The following is a 23,919-nucleotide window of genomic DNA, read 5'->3' as shown; positions in this document are numbered from 1 at the left end:
TCACAAACCAGTGTTGGCCAGCTGATTCCAGACACCAGTCTCCTGCGAGTCCCCTCAGAGAAGAACCAATCAATGTCTTGCTCCTTGTACCTTTTCAAACTTTAAGAAAATGTTCTCTCCTGAAGGAGGTCAGAAACCTGGTTTCTGGGGGCGTGGATCCTACACCCCCATAAACTAATTTCTATAAAAACACCTCTTCTTCCAGTTATTATTTAGACTGTCTGCCCTTAAGGTAATTACATTTCTGACCAAACCTGCCCTGTCTTGGAACTTACAGAACCAAACAATTGCTCATGTGTTTGTATTGTGAGTCACATTTGGTCTAAAAGAATTCCTGTACTCTTTAGAAGTTTCTAAAATTACAGCTTTGCCCAGTCTGGGAACCAATAACTCTGGTCGAAAGTAAGAAGGATATAAGATAGCATGTGTGAACAGAATGAGTTGATCTGTATTTTCACTCAGCCCCAGCCTTCACAATGGAATCTTGAACAACAGCTGATTTCACTTATTTATTTAAGTCTGTTTTCTCCTTTCTACAAACCAGTGCTTGGTACTCTTAAAGTTTGTGAGGGCAAATATTGCTAAAGTGATTTGAGAACATTGGCTAAGGGGGTGTTGGAAATGTAGGTCATCATTTATCATCTGGACATGAATGTGAGGCATTAAAGATTGTAATTCCATGAACCTGACATAAACACTTTAAGCTCTGAAAAATGTGCTTAGATCATTAGGGCAAATTGAAACCACCAGCTGAAATTAGCTTTTTAAATTTTTATCTTCATTTCCTTCACCATGTTCTCCCTTTCTCCCTATGTCCTAAGTAATTGAGAGGTGATGGCTTAATTTATTCAGACATTTTCCTTTGTGTATCTTTTGGACCTGGAATAGACAGTCTGTGGCATCAAAAATCACCATTTCCGTGTCTCTCCTTTCTCTGCTCTTCCTTTCCTACTTTATACTTACCATCCTTTTTTTTCCCTCATTCTTCTTTCTTTCACTTTTCCTTTTTTCTTGCTTGCCAGAGTACATGTATACCCAAACAGTCCAACCTGCTATGACCTTTAAATCTGTTTGAGGTATTAAGTTACGTAACAATGTATATGCTTCTCCTTTAAATAAGAGGCAACCTAGATGTGAATGATCATTGAATCCATATTTATTAGGCCGTTAACTTACATCATCCTTTTTCTGTTTCCAAGTTACTTCCAGGTTCTACCTCTCACTTTGCTATTGGTACATATACCAAAACAAAGCCCTCTAGCATTAATATGTCCCTTTAATCATAAAATATGGGGAAAACACAGGATGTGGGTACTGGAGTTCACTTTGGTAAAGCACAGCCTTTGCATGATAACTCTAGTTCTCTGTATTCTGTTGATCCCAGTTGGGTTCATGCTCTAGTCTCACGAGAATGCCAGCTGACCCATGGGTCCTTCCAGAGCCTGACCTATCTCCCTGTTATGAAGACCCAGTGTGAAATCTGTATGCTTAATATCCCAGGTCTAATCATTCTTTTCTGGCATCGCATGTAAAGGTAAATGTTCAAAACCGCATCAAGTTGGGAAATATATTTCTCATTTTTAGTGGAACACCGTATTTATTTATACGGAAAAGCTTTTGTTGATGAGCATTTTGTTGAGGAAGGTAGCTGTGAAAGGGTTATGCAACCCTGGGTTTTATTTGCCCTTTGTATGTGTATGGATTGGAAAGAGAAAACGCTTGCTTTTATATCTGCTAAGATTAGCTACAAGTAATTGTGGTGAGCTTTGCTGAAATTCCTCATCCTAATGATGCAAACAGAAATCACAGAGCACAGAGCTTCAGGTTTCGGAGGTGACTCACAGAGTCTAGCAATCCATCTTGGAAGTCTTAGCAGGCCTATTTCGGGCTGTTCTCCACACATGGCAAGGCTGAAGAATCCCAGGTGTTCTGCCTGAGAGCAAAGTGAGAGCCTGAGGGTTGCCCTGCGAAGCCAGGACATGCTCATTAAAGCAGGTTTCTGGTGGGAGGTGGATCGGCCCGGCAGTTCTGCATTTCTCCTTGAGGTGACCCCTTTCCTTATTAGAGAAGGGGTCTGATGTCCAAATGCATCTGAGTTTAATGAGTTTCAGTTCACTGGGGACCCAGAGAGGGCAAAGAAGTACCTGCTTGGTGAACCGAGAAGAGTATACTGTTTATTTCGTGGATACTACACTGTTTAAATAATGTAAAAGTTTTTTCTTTTGTGAGATCTTTCTACTTCTTGGAAGTCTGAAATGGCATATGTGAATATAGGAGACCTAGAGCTATGGGATAAACAGACTAATCAAGTTGGCTGGATTTATGAATTCTCTTACGATAAAATCACTGAACTCTTTAAAATGATAAGATCAGCAGGCATTCATCTCTCTATCTCAAAGGAAGATGGAATAAAATTAGAGAAATTCTTCTCACAGGTCTGCAGATGGTGGTTGGTTAATTAGGTGAAAAGATCTTTGAATAATAGACTAGGGAATTGGGCCACCATATTATTGTTTTAATCTGTCAGGTACTTATTATCAGCAAGAATACTTTGTCTTGCAGGACATATTTTAATAAAATGGTAGATAAATGTGCATCTTGGTGAAATCAAAAGTGAGAAATTGTATGTAAAAAAAAATTGTGAATAGCAAAATGGCAATTTATATATGGCCAGAGAATAGAATTTTATACAAAATATAAAGGATGTGATGACTGTATAAGAATATGCATGATGACTACAGCAGTGTCAAAGCCCTCAAGAGGGGCTTCCCTGGTGGCGCAGTGGTTGAGAGTCTGCCTGCCAATGCAGGGGACACGGGTTCGAGCCCTGGTCTGGGAAGATCCCACATGCCGCGGAGCGGCTGGGCCCGTGAGCCACAATTGCTGAGCCTGCGCGTCTGGAGCCTGTGCTCCGCAACGAGAGAGGCCGCGACAGTGAGAGGCCCGCGCACCGCGATGAAGGGTGGTCCCCACTCGCCGCAACTGGAGAAGGCCCTCGCACGGAGGCGAGGACTCAACACAGTCATGGATAAATAAATAAATAAAAGAACGTGAATTTCTAAAAAAAAAAAAAAGCCCTCAAGAAACACCAAATGTATATCAGAAGCTAAGCTAAGCTAAGCATTAACTTGGCATTAAGTGCCATGAAAAAAGATTTTTTCCTTTGCCATACTTTGGAAGACTTTTCCATCATTCAAAAGTAAGTTTTTTTTTTTTTCCTGCCAGTATTCTAGAAATAAATTCAAATACAGTTAAAGTGTACGAAAACCTTTTCTACTATTAGCATGAAAACTCCACTGCAAAGGAAAACTCTGTGCTTTCGAAATCAATGTGCTAAATATCTTTATAGAATCAATTACATATATAATGTACAATTACATAATTTATGATATAAATTTGCTTTCTTCTGTTCAAATAAAAGTTCTAAATCTTTGGAATTTTAATATAAATACTCAACTTCCTAGTTTGCTATGGATTGTGTAACTCTAGTCAATTCACTTAATTTTTCTTTGCTTCGGTTTCCCCACTGAAAAATGAGGATCATGAGATAGTTCTACCCTCTTTATCGTACTACATAGGAATCAGTTAAACTGAGCACAAGTAAACTATGATTATATGATGTAATAAATGTATTACATAAAGGTATTAGTACTCTTAAATTTTTCAATTATCACAACTGAAGAAAACTGCATAATTTTCTAATTAGATGAAATGTAAGTGTATGATCTAAGTCATCATTGAGCATATCAGGTTGGCGGGGGAGGAAACTGATACAACAACATATACCATTTATTGTCTACTTTTGTGTGCCAAGCATTTTACATGAACTATTTCATTTGACTGTGTTGACACTTTGAGGTAAATACCACTGTAAGACCTACTTTATAAACGAGAAAATCAGGGCTCACAAAAGCCACTTGCTTATGTTCAACAGGAAGCGAGAGAGACCAGGATTTGAATCTAGCCCTCTCTGATGCCATAGTCCAAGTTCTTCAGCGCACTTTGTGACTGCTTCTCCAAATATGGTTCCCTGTTCACATGATCCAAGATTCTGCAATACTCACAATACAAATGGAACGCTGCAGTAGTTGAAGTCAGCATACAATTTCTGAGCTCTTCTCCCTTTCCAAAATTCACACTGAAATGCATGCCCTTTGTCATCTAAATGACAGTAAACGTAGGAGAATCTGTCCCTGGTCTGTCCCTGGAGCTAGTAGGTGGGAAATACGGAAACACTGGGTCTCCTGCTTTAATTATGTGGGTTTGATAAGAAGATGCATTTTCTTTAGAGACGATCAAATATTTCTCATGCTATTCATGAAAGCTTCAAGTAAAACAGTTAAGCCAATATTCATTTGCCACTGCCAGGAAAAAAAAAAGTAACCATGCATTATTCGGAAGTTTCTTTCATCTTTGGAATTGTAATAAATATTTTTTCACCTCTTCCACACAGGAAAATGTTATGATGGTCCAGGAAAATGACATTAGATGCATAAGTATTATGAATAATCGGTGTGGAATTAAGTAATATAAATAAGCTACCCACTGACTTCATGTACTCACCTAGTACACATTTTATCTGAACAAATATTTCAATTTTGGCATTTTCCAAAACAATTATTTTAAAAGGAAATATAAATTAGATTAACTTTTAGAAAAAGGGAAACAAATATATTCTAAATATTGGGGGAAATGATATACAATGGTTATTTTTTAATACTGATTTCTTGAAGATGTACATTTGTTTATTGAACAGAGTTAGAAAATAATTTTTAAAACGTGTATGTAGTATAAATTGCTATGGCTTTCAACTAGGAAAAAACAATTTTTTCCAAAAATATGTTATTAAATGTTTGAGCCTCCTAGAACAGGCTAGCTCAGTTTTGTTTTTTTGAAATATGCATATTTTAAACAGTAAGTGTCACGGTGAGTTCAACTCACTTTTGAAAGTGTTAGGAGGGTCCAATGAAGAGCTACTTAAACAGCAGGGAAGAAACCAATTATTCAGAAACAACTACCCTATGTAAAAGCTTCATCCAAATAAGGATTTTTGTGCAATGTAAATGAACCCCTTTTACTAAATGTAGACATTTACCATTGTTATTAACACTTTATCCCCAGGAGGTACAATTTTCCCAATGCTAAGTAGTAACAGAAAAATGCACAATTATTTTTCCTAGAAAAAAAAACTGCATTTAATTTGTATTATTTTACAATTTTGCAAAAACGCTGGAACATAAAGAAAAATACACCATATAAAATTTCACTCTACTTAAAACTAGTCTTCAGAAATATTATCCGGCCTGCCAGATGTTTTCCTCCTTTATTATAAATTAACAGTAGTGATATATCAAGGATATAGAGGAGTTCGCAAATGTATTAAGTCTCCTGTCCCTTGTGTGTCGGCATCTTATTTGTTTGCAATAAATAGATGTATGTGTATATATATATAAACACACTAAAACTTGTACTTGGTATCTTCTAACTGCAAAGCTGCTCTAAAAGATACAGACATTGTTTTTCCATTAAGCTAATTTTTGTTACTCCATTCCACCTCATCTTGTAACTGACAGCCAAAGAAAATGAAAAGATTCGCTCTTGTTTGCTTTCCTGAGAAAATACCACTTTGTTAATGTTAAAATAGTCCTATAACTTTCCAGTTCTTTTTAAGTGACTCCGGAGAAGTAATCCAAGATAAAGAGAAGTGTTGATAAAGCCTGGAAGCACAAGAGGGAACTATACAGGCAGGAAATGTCACTGCACCAGCGCTGCCTGGTGGTTCAGAGCAGGAGAGTTAGGGGTGGAAACACACTCACGTGCACAGAATGCACCGTCAAGCAGATTCTCCTAGTGTTATTTGGAACTTCTTTAACAGATAGCATTCTACACCAAAATGTGGCTAAATCAGATCTGCTCAGAAAAGCAGAAAGAAACGTCTTTCCTGGAGGAGCTCCAGTGTCTGAAGCCTGTTGCAGTTCTGGTATCAAATCAGTGAAGGTTCTCTTGCCCGCTCCTGCCAAGACAGCATGATTCTTTTTTAAATTTATTTATTTATTTATTTATTTATTTTTGGCTGTGTTGGGTCTTCGTTTCTGTGCGAGGGCTCTCTCTAGCTGCGGCAAGCGGGGGCCACTCTTCATCGCGGTGCGCGGGCCTCTCATTATCGCGGCCTCTCTTGTTGCGGAGCACAGGCTCCAGACGCGCAGGCTCAGTAGTTGTGGCTCACGGGCCCAGTTGCTCCGCGGCATGTGGGATCTTCCCAGACCAGGGCTCGAACCCGTGTCCCCTGCATTGGCAGGCAGATTCTCAACCACTGCGCCACCAGGGAAGCCCCTAAGAGAGCATCTTAATGGATGTTGGAGATGAGGTTCTCTGGCTGACACCGTCTGTTCATGTCTGTATAGCACAGGTTACCAAAAGCTTGCTTGGGACTTCCCCTGATACAAAGCCATAGACTAGTAAGGGGTCGGGGCTCTGTTCCAGAGCAGAGGCCACGATGGAAGGTTAGCGTGGGTGAGATGCTGTTTTGGGTAATGCCTGCTACAGAGTAGATACTCACTGAATGCTCAGCTTAGGTTAAATCACTTTGATGTGGGGAGGAAGAAGGGTGGTAGCTGGGGTTAAAAATGCTGTGCACTAGAAAACAAACTTATGGTTACCAAAGGACACTACTATAAACAAAATAAACAACAAGGTCCTACTGCAGAGCACAGGGAACTATACTCAATACCTTGTAATAACCTATAATGGAAAAGGATCTGAAAAAGAATAGATAGACAAATAGATGACTGAATCACTTTGCTGTATTCCAGAAACTAACACAACATTGTAAATCAACTATAACAGGAACAAGTTCCGTTCCAAGAGTATGTTCGTAAGTCCAATTTGTTTGTAAGCTGGTACTAACTTTGCAGTACCAGCTACATCACTGCTGCTTTGACGCTTGCTTTTGGACATCCTGGGCTTGAAATAAAGATACTGTACTGCCGTACTCTATACAGTACTGTACAGTAAAGTACACAAAAGCACAGCCACTGGTAGAGGATGCACGCACGTGACAATGCACTCCAGACACGGGAGCGAACTTACGTGATTGGACGTGCGAGTGCACATTCGCATCTTTGAAAGCTCGAAACTCGAAGGTTTGTATTAGGGGTCTTACTGTACGTCAATAAAAAAAGAAAAGCAAGTGATACCCATGAGCCCATCAATCAAAGATAATCAGTGACGGCATTTTAGATATTTTTCTATGCATTTTTGTTTATAGTGATCATATCAATTACACAGAATTTTTACGGGTCTGTATCCCGTTTTTTCCCCCCACTTTAGATTAATGTAAAATTTGTTTTTAAATGCTGTACACTAAAGTATTACTAAATGTTCTGGCATTTAATGAGCAGGCAATTGTGTATCAGATACCATACATCTTCGGTCATAATATCTCTTGGCTTATTGTATAATGGCATTTCCGTTCTTTCTTTCTTGGATATTTCTTTCTTATCACTTCTCATTTTTAATGAGGGATTTTTTCCTACTATAGAAACTGAGATCTACATGCTAGTGAGGAAACAATAACAATTTGAGAATTTCAAGTGAAAGGAAAATATCTTTAGGCCAGTAACTGACTTAACCAGAGTCTGGCATTCTTGTAGCTTATAATTTAGGTATCACTTCCAGTTAAGATTCGTGGTGCTCATCGCCGACCTCAGACTTGATCTTTAAAAAACACGAAACATGACAAATGAACTTTGACAGAAATATATTTAATGACTAGTTTGCTGACATCCACAGGTAAGGCAGAGAAAACTGCCAGTTTTCAAAAAAAAACAAAAAAAAACTAATTTGCATCTGGCTCCCTGTCCTCAGGAGCTGCCTGGAGGGGTTAGTTCTGTGCAGGGGAAGGAGTCCTACACAGCATACCCCATACCTATGCCTGGCTGCGCCTAACCAGTGAGATAAATATTTACTTCCCTTCACCTTTACTTGTGCAAGATGACTTTAGTCAAGGGGTGGGGAAAAAATCAGCTTTGCAGAAATAGCTTTCTGTTAAATGCCCAGAGTTCAATATTTAAAAAAAAAAAAAAAAAACAACCTCTATATAATTATATCTCGTCTGTTATTAGCTACGGGATTAGTTCTGCCTAAATTCCTTCCTTTCTCACTTCATGAGTGTTTATGAAAGACCAGTAACTAGCCTGAATGTCTGCAAAACGGTATCAAGCACAAATCCAGCATTTGAAAGACAGGAGCTCACGTGTAGCTCCAAACAGAGCATTAATTACTTGCTAAGAGTATTTAATGAAAACGACTGCACTTAAATATGTTCAAAGACTTGGAAAAGACAAATTCCAAGTTTCCTTCCACACACAGATCCAAAATATGAGCTTGTATTTGATGTTTGGAGTCTGCAGCCTAGACTAGTTTAAACCCATTGTGGAAGAACATCAGGGCTATAGGGTGATTAAGGGCACAAAAGAAAAACGTTTTAGAAAATGTAACTAAGTTAAAATTTCATGCATTTTTGCAGTTGCAAGTAGCTGAGTATTGAATGATGGCCTTTCCTGATCACAGCATTTCATTATCAGTTTACATGTGATTAAATTGATCTATCAGATAGTTTGCAGAATACATTTTTCTGGTTTGGTAACAGGAGCTTGGTAACGGGAGCAATTCTTTTTTCTGTTCCTCTAAAACCAAGTTATTCAAAATGTAATCAGTGGACCAGAAGCATGGGCATTGAGGTTGTTAGTGATGCAGAATCTCAGGCTCCACCCCAGACAACTGCCCTCTAGATGATTCACGTGCACACTACAGTTTGAGAAGCATTGATCTGAAACACAGCTACGCATCTTTCTTATAAAGGAGAGATGGGTTTTTTAATTTTCAGAACTAATTATTAAAGTTAAGTCAACAATGTTTTTTTTAATTCTAAATTTTAAACATTTAAAATATTTTTTAAATCAACTCATGCTAGTATAACAGACTTCTAGCACAACTTTAATTTTTTTTCTAGAAATTCTCCCATACAGTTGGAGGTTCATTACAATGGTCCCAAACAATGTGTAACAAACAAATTATGTTCCAAAATAAGAGAATAATTCTTGATGACAAATCAAACAGCAACAGCTAGTTTTGTCTGATATAATAATTTTTAGTGGGCCAAGTTTATTATTTTGCCCTCATTTATCAAATACTTTGTGCCTTATATGCAGTATTTTCAGAATTTATGAAAACAGAATTATGCTTTAAATCGTCTGGCAAAATTCTAAAAAGCTTTGTTCAGAACAAGAGTAATGTCTACTGGATTGCTATTGTCTTTCTAGAGGTCCAAAGCCAAGTTGAGGTTTGCTCAGTTTTTACTAAGGAAGAGTAATCGCTCTGTTTACTCTGACATAATCTGCCTTCACTTTCTGAAATAAACTGAAACTCCTAATGAATAATATGCTTGTTTCCTGAAGAACATATTATCTAAATAATAATTTAGAGCTATGATATAACATTTTACTGCCAAATCATGAAGTCAGATTTATTTGGTTCACTTACATAAGCCAATTACATATTTTGTACTTGTTTAAATATTATAATGCATCATCTTCAGTCCTTTAAAAAAAAAAATTCATTTCAGGAAAAAACCTAAAGGGTAAGTAGTGATATGAGGGTAAAGGAACTGATGTTGATTAAATTGCTTCAACTCCTGGTAAAACTACAAAATAATTGCACATTAAAATAGAATGAGCATCTCTGATAAGAGTTCTTCTCATCTGCAAATGTCCATAAAAATCACATCTTTTCATTTTAAAGATGCTTAAATGAGTCAGTTAATTAAAGGGAAACTACCTTATGCAATTAAAATTGTTAAGGAGTTACACAAAGTTAACCAGTAGTGGTATAAAATGCATAAAAATCTGTCCCTCTTTTTGTCTTTGTAAGTGATATGTTCTTGATGACAGGACACAGAAAATTCAAAAGGAAAAAAGTGTAACCATGAGAAAGTATGTGTGCGTGTGTGTGTGTGTAATATTCTTCAAAAAAAGCATAGTTTTGATTACAGTTCTCCCTACGCAAAAACCTTCAACTGCTCACTGTTTCTTTTGAATAAGTTCTAAACTCTTAAATATGCCTACAAAGCCTTCCATGCTCTTGTCCTAAACTATCTTACCAGTTACCTCCCATTACTCGCCATCCTCTCTTCTCTTGGCTCCAAACAAACCACTTGCTATTTCCCTAATATAACCTGGGTTTTTCCTTTCCACACTTTTGTTCACACTGTTTCTGTTGACTGGAATATTCTCTCTCCAACACCACTTCACCCTACCCCACCACCTACCATAATCCCAAACTGACTGGGAAAATCCCACTCTCTCAGTTAAGATGCTTATAGCTTCCTGTAGCAGAATACTCAACTAACTGCTTTAAACAATACAGACATTGATTATCTTACATAGCAAGAAGTTCTGAGATAGAAAGAGCCATGTGCTTTCTTTCATTCTACTTTGCTGTCTTTAGCATGTTGGCCATTGTCTTGAGGCTTGTTTCCTTATAGTCACAAGATAGTTGCCACTGCTCCAGGCATTCCTTCCTATGTCAACAGAGAGGAAGAAAGGAGTTCCTCTCATATACCTTTTTTTAAGGGAAGGAAAAGCTTTTCCAGCATGCACTTAGCAAAACTCTGCTAAGGTGCTAATTAAAAGGAATCATCCATGCTCATTCTCTAGCTTCAAAGAAGGCAAGAAATATAAACATCTAGTACTTTCAGCCTCTAAAACGGGAGATGGGCTGTACTATCCAGGAGGAGGATGGGAATGGCGACCAACGGTTGCCTCTAGTCCTCCAAAGCCCAGATCTAATGATGTTGACTCCATGAAGCCCTCTCTGAGTCATCCAGTAAAAGTCACCTCTCCTTTGGTTTTGCACAACACTGTGTAGCTTTTATATTCACATTTTGCTTTGTATTCGAGTTATCTGTATGCTTACCTCATTTCCACTACGAGAATGCATCAGTCCTGTCTTGTTCATCTTTTATTCCCATATCCTCTAGCATAGTCCTTGACCCTTAGAAAGTGTTGAATAAATATTTCCTGAACTGGAAACCTCACTAATTTGAACCACAGTTAGATGATTCACTTTAGCTACAGGGGGGAAAAAGAAACGTCATATACGCCTCCAAAAAAAAAAAAAAAAAAACCTTAGCGCTTTCACCACATTTGCAGTTAATACAAATGCTGCTTTTCAATAAGCAGAGTACAGGGGTAACAGTCAGAAACAAAATTAAAAACGGAGAGAGGCTGACCTTATCCTCTCTGCTGACAAAACAAAAACAAGCGAAAAAACATCCTGGCAAATGTGCTGTTTTCTCAAGACTGGTCCACTAGCTGCTGGATGAAGGAAGACTCCCAAGGGCTCATCCTAAAGGGATCCCAGACTCAAGCCAGCTTAGACCGAAAGGATCAGGGCTGCCTACCAGGGACAGACCAGCGGGCTCGGAGCATCCTGAGTTCCTGAGGGTTTCGTGGAGCAGGGCTGCCATATCACCTGTGGACTTCCAATCTATGAACTTGTAAGAGAAAGAAGTAAATTTACTTCTACTGAGTTTTCTGCCGTTCACAACTAAGCCTAATCCAAATTAATGCACTCGATCTACACTGCAGACGATGGTACCGCCAGAGCCTTTGGAGCCGGTCAGGGCCTCCAAGAAGGCATTGCCAGTAGGAAAGTCCTCTTGAGTTAAGCCTCAACCCAGCTTGGAACTCGATTCAATTTGAAGATGGGCCCAAACTAATTCCATCCAGTCAAGTACCATCAACTCTCTGCACTCAGTTCTCTTGGCAAAATGTTGGCTGCATATTGAGTTTCTCAAGCAAAACAAAGGATAGTAACAAATCGTCAAACATCCCAAGCGTCAACATTGCTGACTGTGTTTAATTAAATGCCAGGTTTTCCTAACACAAAGTCATAGGATTGAGTGAGGCCTTCCCAAGGAAAAAGCAACTTACCTCCCTCCAAGGGGTAGATGAGACATATGGAAAAATCTGATTTAATGGTTCTTTGCTTTTTATTTATGTTGCTGTATCTTTTATTAAAGATCATCTGGCTAGCACTGTGGCAACCTGCACAAGCAAAACAGTCAAGTGTAGGGGAAGAAGAGGCAACCTAAAAATGCATTTTCTATTTATCCTAAATGTCAATTTAATTGAAAAAGTTGTTTCTTTGCATGGAGAGGTTATTTTGCTGATGCCACCAACAGAGTCAGTTAAAATAAGCTGGTTTGTACACGAAGATGCAGACGGCTTGAAAAATCTCCTTATCGCAGCACACGTCAGGGAGGGTTTATATAGACCGCAGAGGAATCCCTGAAGCTGGGCCTTGCTGAGAACAGTGGGATTAACACCCTGGAAGATACACAAGAAGGGCAGGAGCACTTGTTCTCAGTTTCTCCACCCAGAGGGCAACTGTCCAGCCAAGATTAAGCTGAAAAGACACGATAAATTATTCTACACTCTAACAGGGAGAATTTCACAACCACTCTGATTCAAATGATAAACACAGACCTCAGATCAGATAATTAAGGTCCAAACATTGAAGAGAAGGCTTGAACTGTCTGATTTCTCTACATTGGTCTTATTATACTGATTTTCAAAACTAAGTTTCACTTTGTGGAAAACATTTCCCCAGAATGGATGCAGCCGGTCGCATACAACTGATTTAAAGCCACAAAGGAAGTCTATGAACCCATCTAGATATTGAAAGTGAAATAGTGATACTCTTTGTCTTAAAGAAAGTGCTGTTTTTTTAAGCTATTGTGATTTTTTTTTCCATTTCAGATTTGCAAATGGAATTCTCACATTGCTCTCTTCCATATACAATATCTTATTCGTGGCCTTATATTTACCATTTCTTCACATACATTAACTACCATTGAAATGTAGTGATTGTGTGTTTATACTTTAATGTCAAAAAATGAAAACCTAAGGACTTTGAAACTGAAATTAAATTATTTGGTGACTTATCCATAACCCCAAATACCATACTTGTTAAAGAGAGACCTGTTATATATAGTCTGAACTTCCCTAAGAATGTAGAGTATTGTGGTTATCATGGTACGTGTGAGAAGAGAAGCAATATAGCACAGTGGTTAAGAAGTGGACTCTGGAGCCAGATTCAAATTCTAGGATCCTGGCTTCCAAATCTCAGCTCTACCACTTACTAGCTATGTGAACAACGGGCAGGTTATTTAACTTCCAAAGTGCCTCGGTTTCCTCATCTATGAAATAGTCCCTACTACACTCTCCCATTAAGAGGACAAAATAATTTAATGTTAATATAGCACTTGGTGCCAAAGCACTTTCTTAAGTAATATAAAATGTCTCTGCAGTTAACAGTAAAAAGCTAATTTAAAACTCCCTACCTGTATGTGACCAACTTACTCTCAGGACTATTAGAACATAATACCACCCAACACTTAACTTGATTAGCCAGTATTAAATTATTAAGATTGCAGATTTGCTCAAGCAGTCTCTCTGGTGAATTCATTTCTCATTAGAACACAAATCGAAGGATAGAAAAGATGAAGAAAGGACAGAGTATGAAGTACCCTGGCTGTTAGAGAGAGCCCGTCTCCTCCATTCATTCATTCATTCATTCAAAGGTCAAAACCAGCTGGCCCTAAGAACTGACACACTAAATAGTGGCACCATCTTTAGACTTGATCAGGGAAACTTTTTCTTTTTGATTTGTGAGATAAAAACCAATATAAAGTACTATCTTACCTTAACTATTGAAACAGCCATGTATCTCCTGTCTCTCCCTACATCACTGCCAGACAAGTCTTCCTGGAGCAAAACAATAAGAGTCTGACTCCATTTTTGATGTTTGTTCTCTGATACTTTCAAGCCCCACTCCTCCCTCTTCATTTGTTGCCTCACATCTGGGCAAACCAATAGGAAGTGTGTCATGTATATAAATGTCAAACCACTATGTTGTATACCTGAAACTAATACAATATTGCATGTCAACTATACTTAAAAAAAATTTTTTTAAGTGCCAAGGATGCCATTACTCTGTTGGATAACTGCAAAATGGACCAACAAAGACTATGGGTTCTATCGAGTGCAGAGATTTATCAACATTGCAAAGAGTTATTTCAAAACTGACTTAAGACCAGTGTCTCTCAACCCAGTAAAGCAGTAGTCACGATGGAGAGGCCCCTAACCCTGACAGTACTGAGTTGGGACTCTCTGTAGAAAGAAACTTATAAATATGAGCAGAGTAAAGTAGAACCCTCCAAAGTATATCCAGTAACCACCAAGTAGAGGTATGGGGGACTTAGCTATAGGGGGAGGAATCAGAAATGACACAGAGTTCAGCAATTTGACCCAATTTGATTCAATTGTGAATCCAGAATATACTAAAATAATTTATCCAACAGAGCACTGATTGGCTTTTGTGCCTCTACAACACTGGTTCTAAATTAATTTTAACATCAGCTAAGATGCACCCATTGGCCTTAAAGGCCTTAATCAATACTGGTGCCCAAGTTACAATTATAGCTGGGGATCCCAATACATTTAAACAATTATAGCTGGGGATCCCAAAACATTTGCCTCCTTAGGTAGGAATAAACCTACCTAAGGAGGCAAAAAACCTGTAGTCTGAAAATTATAGGACACTGATGAAAGACACTGACGATGACACAAGCAGATGGAAAGATGTACTGTGATCTTGGATTGGAAGAATCAGTATTGTTAAAATGACCATACTACCTAAGGCAATCTACAGATTCAATGCAATCCCTATCAAATTATCAATGGCATTTTTCACAGAACTGGAACAAAAAATTTTTAGTTTGTATGGAAACACAAAAGACCCTAAATAGCCAAACCATCTTGAGAAAGAAGAACGGAGATGGAGGAATCATGCTCCCTGACTGCAGACAATACTACAAAACTACAGTCATTAAAACAGTATGGTACTGGTACAAAAATAAACACCTAGATCAATGGAACAGGATAGAAAGCCCAGAAATAAACCCATGCACTTATGGTCAATCTATGACAAAGGAAGCAAAAATACACAATGGATAAAAGATAGTCTCTTCAATAAGTGGTGCTGGGAAGACTGGACAGCTGCATGTAACAGAATGAAATTAGAACATTCTCTAACACCCTATTCACAATAAACTCAAAATGGATTATAGACCTAAATGTAAGACCGGATTCTATAAAACTTCTAGAGGAAAAAATAGGCAGGACATTCTTAGACATAAATTGCAGCAACATATTTTTGGATCCATCTTGTAAAGTAATGGAAACAAAAACAAAAATAAACAAATGGGACCTAATTAAGCTTAAAAGTTTTTGCACAGCAAAGGAAACCATAAACAAAACAGCCCACAGAAAGGGAGAAAATATTTGCAAACAATGCGACTGACAAGGGATTAATTTCCAAAATATGCAAACAGCTCATACAGCTCAATATCAAAACAACAAACAACCCAACTGAAAAATGGGCAGAAGACCAAATAGATATCTCTCCGAAGAAAACATACAGATGGCCAAGAGGCACATGAAAAGATGCTCAATATTGCTAATTATTAGAGAAATGCAAGTCAAAACCAAAATGAGGTATCCCCTCACACCGGTTAGAATGACCGTCATCAAAAAGTCTACAAATAATAAATGCTGGAGAGGGTGTGGAGAACAGGGAACCCTCCTGCACTGTTGGTGGGAATGTAAATTGGTGCAGCCACTAGGGAGAACAGTATGGAGGTTCCTTAAAAAACTAAAAATAGAGTTACCATATGATCCTGCAATCCTGCTCCTGGGCATATATCCAGAGAAAACTCTAATTCGAAAGGATACATGCACCCAAATGTTCATAGCAGCACTATTTACAATAGCCAAGATATGCAAGCAACCTAAATGTCCATCGACAAATGAATGGATAATGAAGATGTGGTACATATATACAATGGCATATCACTGAGCCATTAAAAAGAATGAAATAATGCTGTTTGCAGCAACATGGATGGACCTGGAGATTATCATACTAAGTGAAGAGAAAGACAAACACCATATGTCAGAGAAAGACAAACACCATATGATATCACTTATATGTGGAATCTTAAAAAAATGATGCAAATTAACTTATTTACAAAACAGAAACAGACTCACAGACATAGAAAACAAACCTATGGTTACCAAAGGGGAAAGAGGGGGGAGATCTGCTGGCCACCTGGAGAGTGTGTGTGTGTGTGTATGTGCGTGTGTGTGTGATTACTCAGGATGAACTTTATCTGTGATAAGGTCACCATAACATGTGATGGAGCCTTCTAGCAAGCTGCTTCTATCCACCACCTAACCAAGTCAGCCTAGATCAAGGACGAGATTCAAGGGTCAGCACAACTGGCCAAACTTCGTGCAGTCATCTCAGTGATGGAAAATGCTTGATCAAAAATTGGTCCAAAGTGCATGTTTTTACGGAATCTGGAGGCATTACCAATTATCTGTCCATTTAGTCTGACCAATGGCAACAACTCCTTATCCAAGGAGTTGATTGCCCTGTAGATACCTAAGATAAAAATCAAGGTCCACGTAAAGTTTGCCCATACTAGAGCCAAAATAAAAGGCCTCCTCAAGACATTTCTTATCCCTTTCAGAGTTCCAGACATTACTGATGGTGACCAAGGCATGCATTTCACTTCTCAAAACACATACCATAGACTCTAGAACGAGACATTCAATGGAACTTTCACCTTACTAATGGCCACATGCTGTAAGCCTCAGAGAGCCATAATAGCTTACTTAAATAAGTTCAACATCAATTAAATGAGACATAGCACATCCTCAATCAAACATCAGTGGTGAATTATAATTGAGTCTGATTTCACCTGTGATGTCTGAGTACTGACAGCTTTCAAGCCCATACCCACCCCCCCTCCACTTTCTGTCCCACATTGGGGCAAGCTCATAAGAAGGCCCATGAGCTTCATCCCTTGGCACCTGCTGGGTAGTTAAAACCACAAATACCCCAACTCTCACTCTGGTCCCACCCCCTAATCACAATGAAAAACAAAGCCAAGCTCTACCCTCCCAGAAAATCCCATATGGGAGTAATAAACCTTTTGCTACCCTCTTTATGCACGTGTGGTATCATCAGGCTTGATATCCAAACTTATTGAGGAGGGGGTGTGGATCTCACCCTGTAGGAGATGACCACATCTATGCGTATCACTCCCCTGCTCATAGACCTCCAATAACTCCCCCACTGTCCACTGAATTAAATAGAAACTATTGATCATAACTACAGATTTATCTTTCTAGTCTCACTCTCCACTGTTCTCCTTGATAAACATCATGCTTCAAATGCTATTGTTCCCAGAACGCACCTGGTCTTTAATTGCCTCCATTCTCTTTGCTTATGCTCTGTCCTGAGTTTTCTCTTCTACCCACTGTCTCTATCGGCCCTTCTTCAAAATCATCTTAAAAGCCAATTCTCCATGAAAGATTTTCTGAATCTTCCAATTAGACAAGCTCTTTCCCTGCTTTGAACCCCATATCACACAGTTTGAATCTCTGGCAGTGCTTTATCACATTCTACCCTATAACAAAGTCATTCACATCTTATTGCTCCTGAAGCTCAGGGGTTGACAGCACAGGTCCTGGAAACAGACCAAAAAAAAAAAAATCCCACATCTGATTCTTGCTACCTGGTTGTCCTTGGGCAAGTCACCTAGCATCTCTGAACCTCAATTTTCTCTTCCAATGAGAATAAGATCTTACACGTGAAGGGTTTTGCCTAGTATCTGATTCATACTAAGAACTCAATAAAATGTTAGCTATTATCATTGTTTATCCTCTCAACTGGATCAGAAGTAATTTTATGTCAGAAACTCATTTTTTAATCCAATGCAACAACAGTGTCTGGTATATAGAAAGCATTGAATAAATATCTATTGAGTGAACTGAATAAATGATTCATAGGACTTCACTGAAATTTTAAAGCAGATTAACAGTAAGATTAGCACAGTTAAATCACGTGCATGAATGTAAATTAATTCTAAGAACACACACACAAATCATCTAAAAAGAGAGTAGAATTCAGGAAAACATAGGTTTGTCTTAAAAACTGCTTGCTAACTTGTAACTAGTTTCCCAGAGGTTCCTCCACACCCCATACCACCTCTCCCAACCCTGCAACACACACATACACACTCTTACAACTGGGTTATGGACTTAGCTATCTTCTAATTTTGGTATTTTAACAAAGAGTAGACATTTGTGGATTAAAAACAGTGACAAGTTAATTAGCAACTTAAAGTTTCTTTCTGTTCAAAATCCTGTCCACAGACCATTCAGTACTTTGTTTAAGAAAATCATATAGTGAACGATGTTGTTCTACATTTAATATTCTTAAATAGACATCAAAAATATTTTTAGAGTTTAGAAGAAAAAGATTACCCTCTGCTGCAGTAATTGTCATTCAAGCATCTACTTTAAGGGAAAAATATGGGAGACGTAGAAACACAGGTAGGTATAACAATGCTTATGAGAACATTAGCAAGAAACATCCTATGTGTGTAAAATATGTGACTGTCTGCCGTACTTTAAACTATTAAAATAGTTTTTAATGGTAGTAGGGGATGATCACAACATTGTGAGTGGAAAGGCAGGTACAACGTGATGCCAACAGGAAGTACTTTGTCTCGACATTAAGGCACTTTTCATTAGTGACAAGATTATTCATGGTGTTTGTCCCCACTGTATTTTTAAATAATCTACGAGAAACATGAGTTAATTTAAAAATATGTCCTTTAAATGTTTGATAGCCATGTGTTTGCCATGATCTATAAGAATAACTACAGAATGCGTCTAACTGAAAGATTAAAGTCTTCCTTGATGGCATTTAACTAGCTGTATTGTCAAACTCAGAGAATCTGCATTGCACACAGAAAGGAACGTTTGTAAATTGGCTGACCTGATGTTTCAGTCTTTCCAGTTCTCCTGTGTGCAAGTCGTCACCTTGAAATGTTATGTATCGTGGTTCTGTTTAGGGGAAGAAAACACAAAGTTGTGCAAATAGGACTGCGGGGGGCGAAAGGGAGGTCAGGAGAACTGTAAACTTCCACTTTAAAAAAGCCTATCTTGGGCTTCCCTGGTGGCGCAGTGGTTGAGAATCTGCCTGCCAGTGCAGGGGACACGGGTTCGAGCCCTGGTCTGGGAAGATCCCACGTGCCGCGGAGCAACTGGGCCCGTGAGCCACAACTACTGAGCCTGCGCGTCTGGAGCCTGTGCTCCGCAACAAGAGAGGCCGCGATAATGAGAGGCCCGCGCACCACGATGAAGAGTGGCCCCCGCTTGCCGCAACTAGAGGAAGCCCTCGCACAGAAACGAAGACCCAACACAGCCATAAATATATAAATTAAAAAAAAAAAATTAACTGCTTCCACTTGTGTCCTCTTTATAAAAAAAAAAGCCTATCTTGATAACATCTTCAGGTTCTGGAAAACATATTCTCAAGTATTTACTTTTCACAAAAAATATTATAGTTGGTTATATTTTAAGCTCTGGCTTCCTTAAAAGCAAATGTATCCTTACATTCACCAAGTCCAAACAGGAACCACCAATAAATCCTATCATCAGAAAACGTCAGCTAAACTGCATTTCTGTTTTTATAAACACTTACATACAGGTTTGTGACATGGTAACCATGGTCCTGAATCTTATACCACATTTTCATTTTCAGTAGCCAAGCAAACCTAATGAATTTCCCACGTGACACATTAAAAGGCACCGATGATAGATTTTTTCTCAGAATTCACGTAAGATGAGAAACCTTTTGTGATCTGTGGCATGCATGCTACAGGACATAGGGACTGTCATGAGTTTGGTCCTGTGTATGTAGAGACAGTGAACTGGCACAGCAGCAGCAGAGCTGCTGGGGTTTGGCCCGTCAGTCCGCTGGTTTTGCAGGGTGATGATGGATTTCCGTCGATTTGGTTTCCCTGTTTGGTCTCGGTCCTCAGAGGATGGGTGGTAGCCTGCACCTGGAGTGGGTGCCAGCCGGGAGAGCCGAGCAGAGCGTGCAAAGCTGACAGCTCACCTGGTGACTGACCGACTTCACGGCCCGTGAACTTGGTCTCATTTGTTTGGTGTTCTCACCAGCTGAGCTAACTCATCTTTTAAGATAGAATTACACAGGCTAGCACAGCTTTCCAGAGTTTTTTTCTCTTCCAAAGAAATATCACCATTAAATTTCCGAAATATTTCCTATCATACTATGGACTCATAGGAGCTTTATGTAAGCATATTCAGGGGTCTGAAACTAATTTTTTGAATGCACTGAAAGTGAAATTTAAACAAATATAGTGAATGTTTGAGCACAAAGCAAAAACAATAAAACAAATTCACGTCAATTGCCTTTTTTTAAATTAGACAAGAGAATTTCAAAGGTCTCAAGGTAGGTAATTAGCAATACCACCATGTGGCAAAAAAAGAACTAGAAAGGGAGTCTGGAACCCTGAGATCTAGTCCTGGTTGTTGCTATATAACAATAATATGTCACAATTATCAGGTTTTCATTTGTAGAATGGGAAACTGGGCTTGACACATTTAAGAGCCCATCCAATTTTGAAATACTAAGAATTCTTTTTCTTGTCAAAAATACATAAATCATATATTAAATATGTTTTAAAATCTAGATTTTTTTTAACCCATGACAAAATTAGAGCTGCTAAAATGTTTTAAGATAAAACAAAACATAAAACCAGCCTGCATTTTTAATCAAACATTACTAGGGATGGAAAAATACCTGTACAAAACATCCTCAAGGAGCTGTTTTTCTCCTCCTAAAAGACAGGATCACCTGGACAATACAGAATATATTTTCTTAAACTAATTATTTTCTAGTGCAGTGCTGCAGTATTACTGAAAGATTTTAAAAATACATCATCAAGGTATTTTTCATATATGATCTAGAAATATAATTTCCTCCTTCCCTCCCCTTTACTGTGAAAGATCCTTGCACAAGTGTAAAAGTGAAACTTGAATCTCATCTGAAAAATGTCTCTCTTCACTGCAGGGTGCTGCTCTCTGAAGGCTGGATTTTGGAGCAGAAAGGAAGCACGGGCCAAACTGGTTTTAACTTGCAAACCAGCAGAAATGATAGGAAAGATTCCCAAGCTAGAGCTGCAAAGCCTCTGATGTCCTAAAGAAGGTAAGCCTCGTATTTGGAACCTTAGTCCAAAAGGGACAGAGTCAAACGGAATCCCTAAGGAAACAATCGTAGTTCATTTGGGACCTGCTTTTTTCCCACCCACTTTAATTAAAAAGTCAGAAAACAAAGCTGTAACTTATTTCCGATTAAATATTGAGATGAGCATAATCCACATTTGCTGCCAATCAAGGTATTTTAAAAGAATTTACCATTTATTTCAACCAATCCTTTCTCCACCTCTGAAAAAAAAAGAAAAAGAAAATCTTGTCTATTATCAGTAGTATCAATTTAAGTAGCTCTTTTTTCTTTAAAAAATGTTATCAAATGTGCTTCAAAGACTCCTTATTTTATAAGAAAGATCTATCAGTTATAAGGTGTAAATGTGCCTCATGGGTCACCATTGAGTCCCATGGGGCAGCAAAATTGATGATATATATATTAATGTTGCAAACTGAATTGTTACATTGAAAGGGACGAGTTACAATTCAGGGTCAAATAGCTGTATTAGCCTAAATTCTTGCCACTTTAAATTGAAATGTATTGCACATTTTAATAGCTTTTTAAATTGAGGGATTTATGAAGTACTTAAATTTTTAAGTATTTTTCTAACTTTCTTCAAATGAAACTTGTAAAGGATAAATGAAGGGTGTTTTCTGCTGAAACCTTTGCTAAGCTGAGTAATAAAATGTATCACCAACCAAAATAATTTTTAAAAATGGACTATTTGTAGGTTTCTAGGATCAATAATGCATAATGGTACTAAGGAACAGTGTTTAAAACAAGTGCACTTAAAGCGATACTTTCATTTCCTTTTTTGCCTATAATCCTTATTGGATTTATATAGCACCTATCTGCCAAGGAACTCAGAATGCCTTATAAGCTTATAGACTTAGAGTATTATGACTACACAATAGCAATTGTTTTCAAACAGTAATATTTTTTACCTTAAGAATGTCTACTGCCATGTACTGGGGAAGAGCAAGCAGTGATATGATATAAAATTGGGAAGTTTATACAAAGGAAGAAGCAAGGGGGTGAAAAAGAAGCAGGAAATCATAAACTTCAAAAAAGCCATCACCTAATGGGCAGAAACTTGGCTTCACTGTATCACAGATTCTGCTTCAGTGAGTTGATGACGAGAAAAGCTAGACTGACAAATCTACCGCTTTCCCGGATGTTAGATAGAGCTCAGTTTTTAACTGTTAGATTATCACATGATGAAGGAGAAATCATTCTTCTGAACGGAGACTCTATAAATATTACAATTTGTTGTTTTCTACAATAACAGCAGACTTACCAATGAAAGCCCATCGCCAGTGTATTCCGAAGATGGTGTGCTTTTATTTATTAGATGTTTTCGCTAGTTTTTGGCTATGTTTTGGCATCAACCTTAGGAAATAATGGCAGCCAGCCAGTTTACGAATTCCTGTTGAACATTTAAAATGTTTAATGGAATATTAAGTACCATATATTTAACTTCTTCTTAGGTAATTATAGGATCTGACGTATAACCCCAAAGTAATGCATACTATTTCATAAAATGAGCGTTAAGAAACTTAATATAGTTAAAATTAAAACATCATATTCTGTCTGTCTAATCTAATCTAAACAAGGAACAGATTCAGATATTTTTAGCTCTATTTTGAAAACTTCTGAATTTAACTCAAAGAGGGAAAAGGTTTCTATGCTTCTATTGTAAAAAAAGATTTCTAGAACTAAAGTACTATCTAATCCTATTTCATTTATAAAAGTATGGAAACCTAAATTTTATTTCAAATATAAAACACTCCAGAACATGATCATTTTAAAGGGAAAGAAGGGCCCTAAGACTTACTGACACAAGTTTACCTACACTTTAAATTAAGCAATAATGGCTAAATTAAAAGTCACTTTATATAAGAGTTTAGAGATTAATGGAATTTACTTTTAAACTTACTTGGCAAATAATAAACTCTGAAAAAAAGAAAATCTTGTCTATTATTGACAATATCACTTGATTAACCAATTGCTTTTATTTACACCTAAGTGTGATTTATTCTTCACAAAGGTGTATATACTAACATAGAGTTTAGCTAAAATCAAAATGTCCCCAAATTCTTAAGTGCTGAACTGAACATAAGAACCTATGATTAGTTGAGACACTCGTTTGTAAACATAGACAGTTATCTCTGGTTATTTCCTCAAATTCATATCCTAAACATAACAATTTTTAAAATACATTAGCAGAGTCTCTGATAATCAAACTATCAACCCTATAGGTTCCATTTTAAGCATTTAAAAAAATATATTCTCAGGAAAATCTAAGTTCCAATTTACATTATGACCTTATAAATTTTTAAAGTTACTCTTTTAAATCTTTTATTTTACAATATTCTGTCTTAAGACACTTCATTTTCACACATTTATTTGCATTATATTTGTTTCGTACTCAGCTCTAAAAATCCACAGATCAATTTCACATGGAGAGTTTTATTACGTAAATAATTTTGTTCTGTCCTAACAACTTAATTAGTCTAGAAAAAGCCCCACACTGTGAACTGCTTATCATACAGAACTCTTCCCTCTTACCAACTTTATAATGCTTTTACAAAATTGTTTAATGAATAGCATTAACTTTCACATGAATATTCAAATTCTCTATGTAAACCCTGAAAGGATCCACCATCTCAAAACTATCTCCGGAGTCTGTCTGTATGACACTGCTCCCAT

At 37.7% G+C, this 23,919-nt stretch overlaps 1 long non-coding RNA gene across 2 annotated transcripts; it reads right to left on the bottom strand.

Moving 5' to 3' along the window:
- Positions 1-3,077: 3,077 nt before the first annotated feature.
- Positions 3,078-23,893, bottom strand: LOC309635080. Of its 2 annotated transcripts, XR_014248613.1 has the most exons (5): positions 21,420-23,893; positions 20,806-20,859; positions 18,973-19,040; positions 13,767-13,829; positions 3,078-12,468 (listed from the first exon to the last, which is right to left on the bottom strand). It is a non-coding gene; the product is annotated as an uncharacterized lncRNA (long non-coding RNA). The 2 variants fall into 2 exon arrangements; XR_014248614.1 differs by lacking the exon at positions 21,420-23,893 and having other exon boundaries at positions 20,806-21,076.
- Positions 23,894-23,919: the final 26 nt, after the last annotated feature.

This window comes from Balaenoptera borealis (assembly GCF_965194805.1).
Source record: "Balaenoptera borealis genome assembly, chromosome: 9".
Lineage (NCBI taxonomy): Eukaryota > Metazoa > Chordata > Mammalia > Artiodactyla > Balaenopteridae > Balaenoptera > Balaenoptera borealis.
The sequence above is the reverse complement of the archived record's forward strand: the minus strand, read 5'-3'. Positions and strand labels throughout refer to the sequence as shown.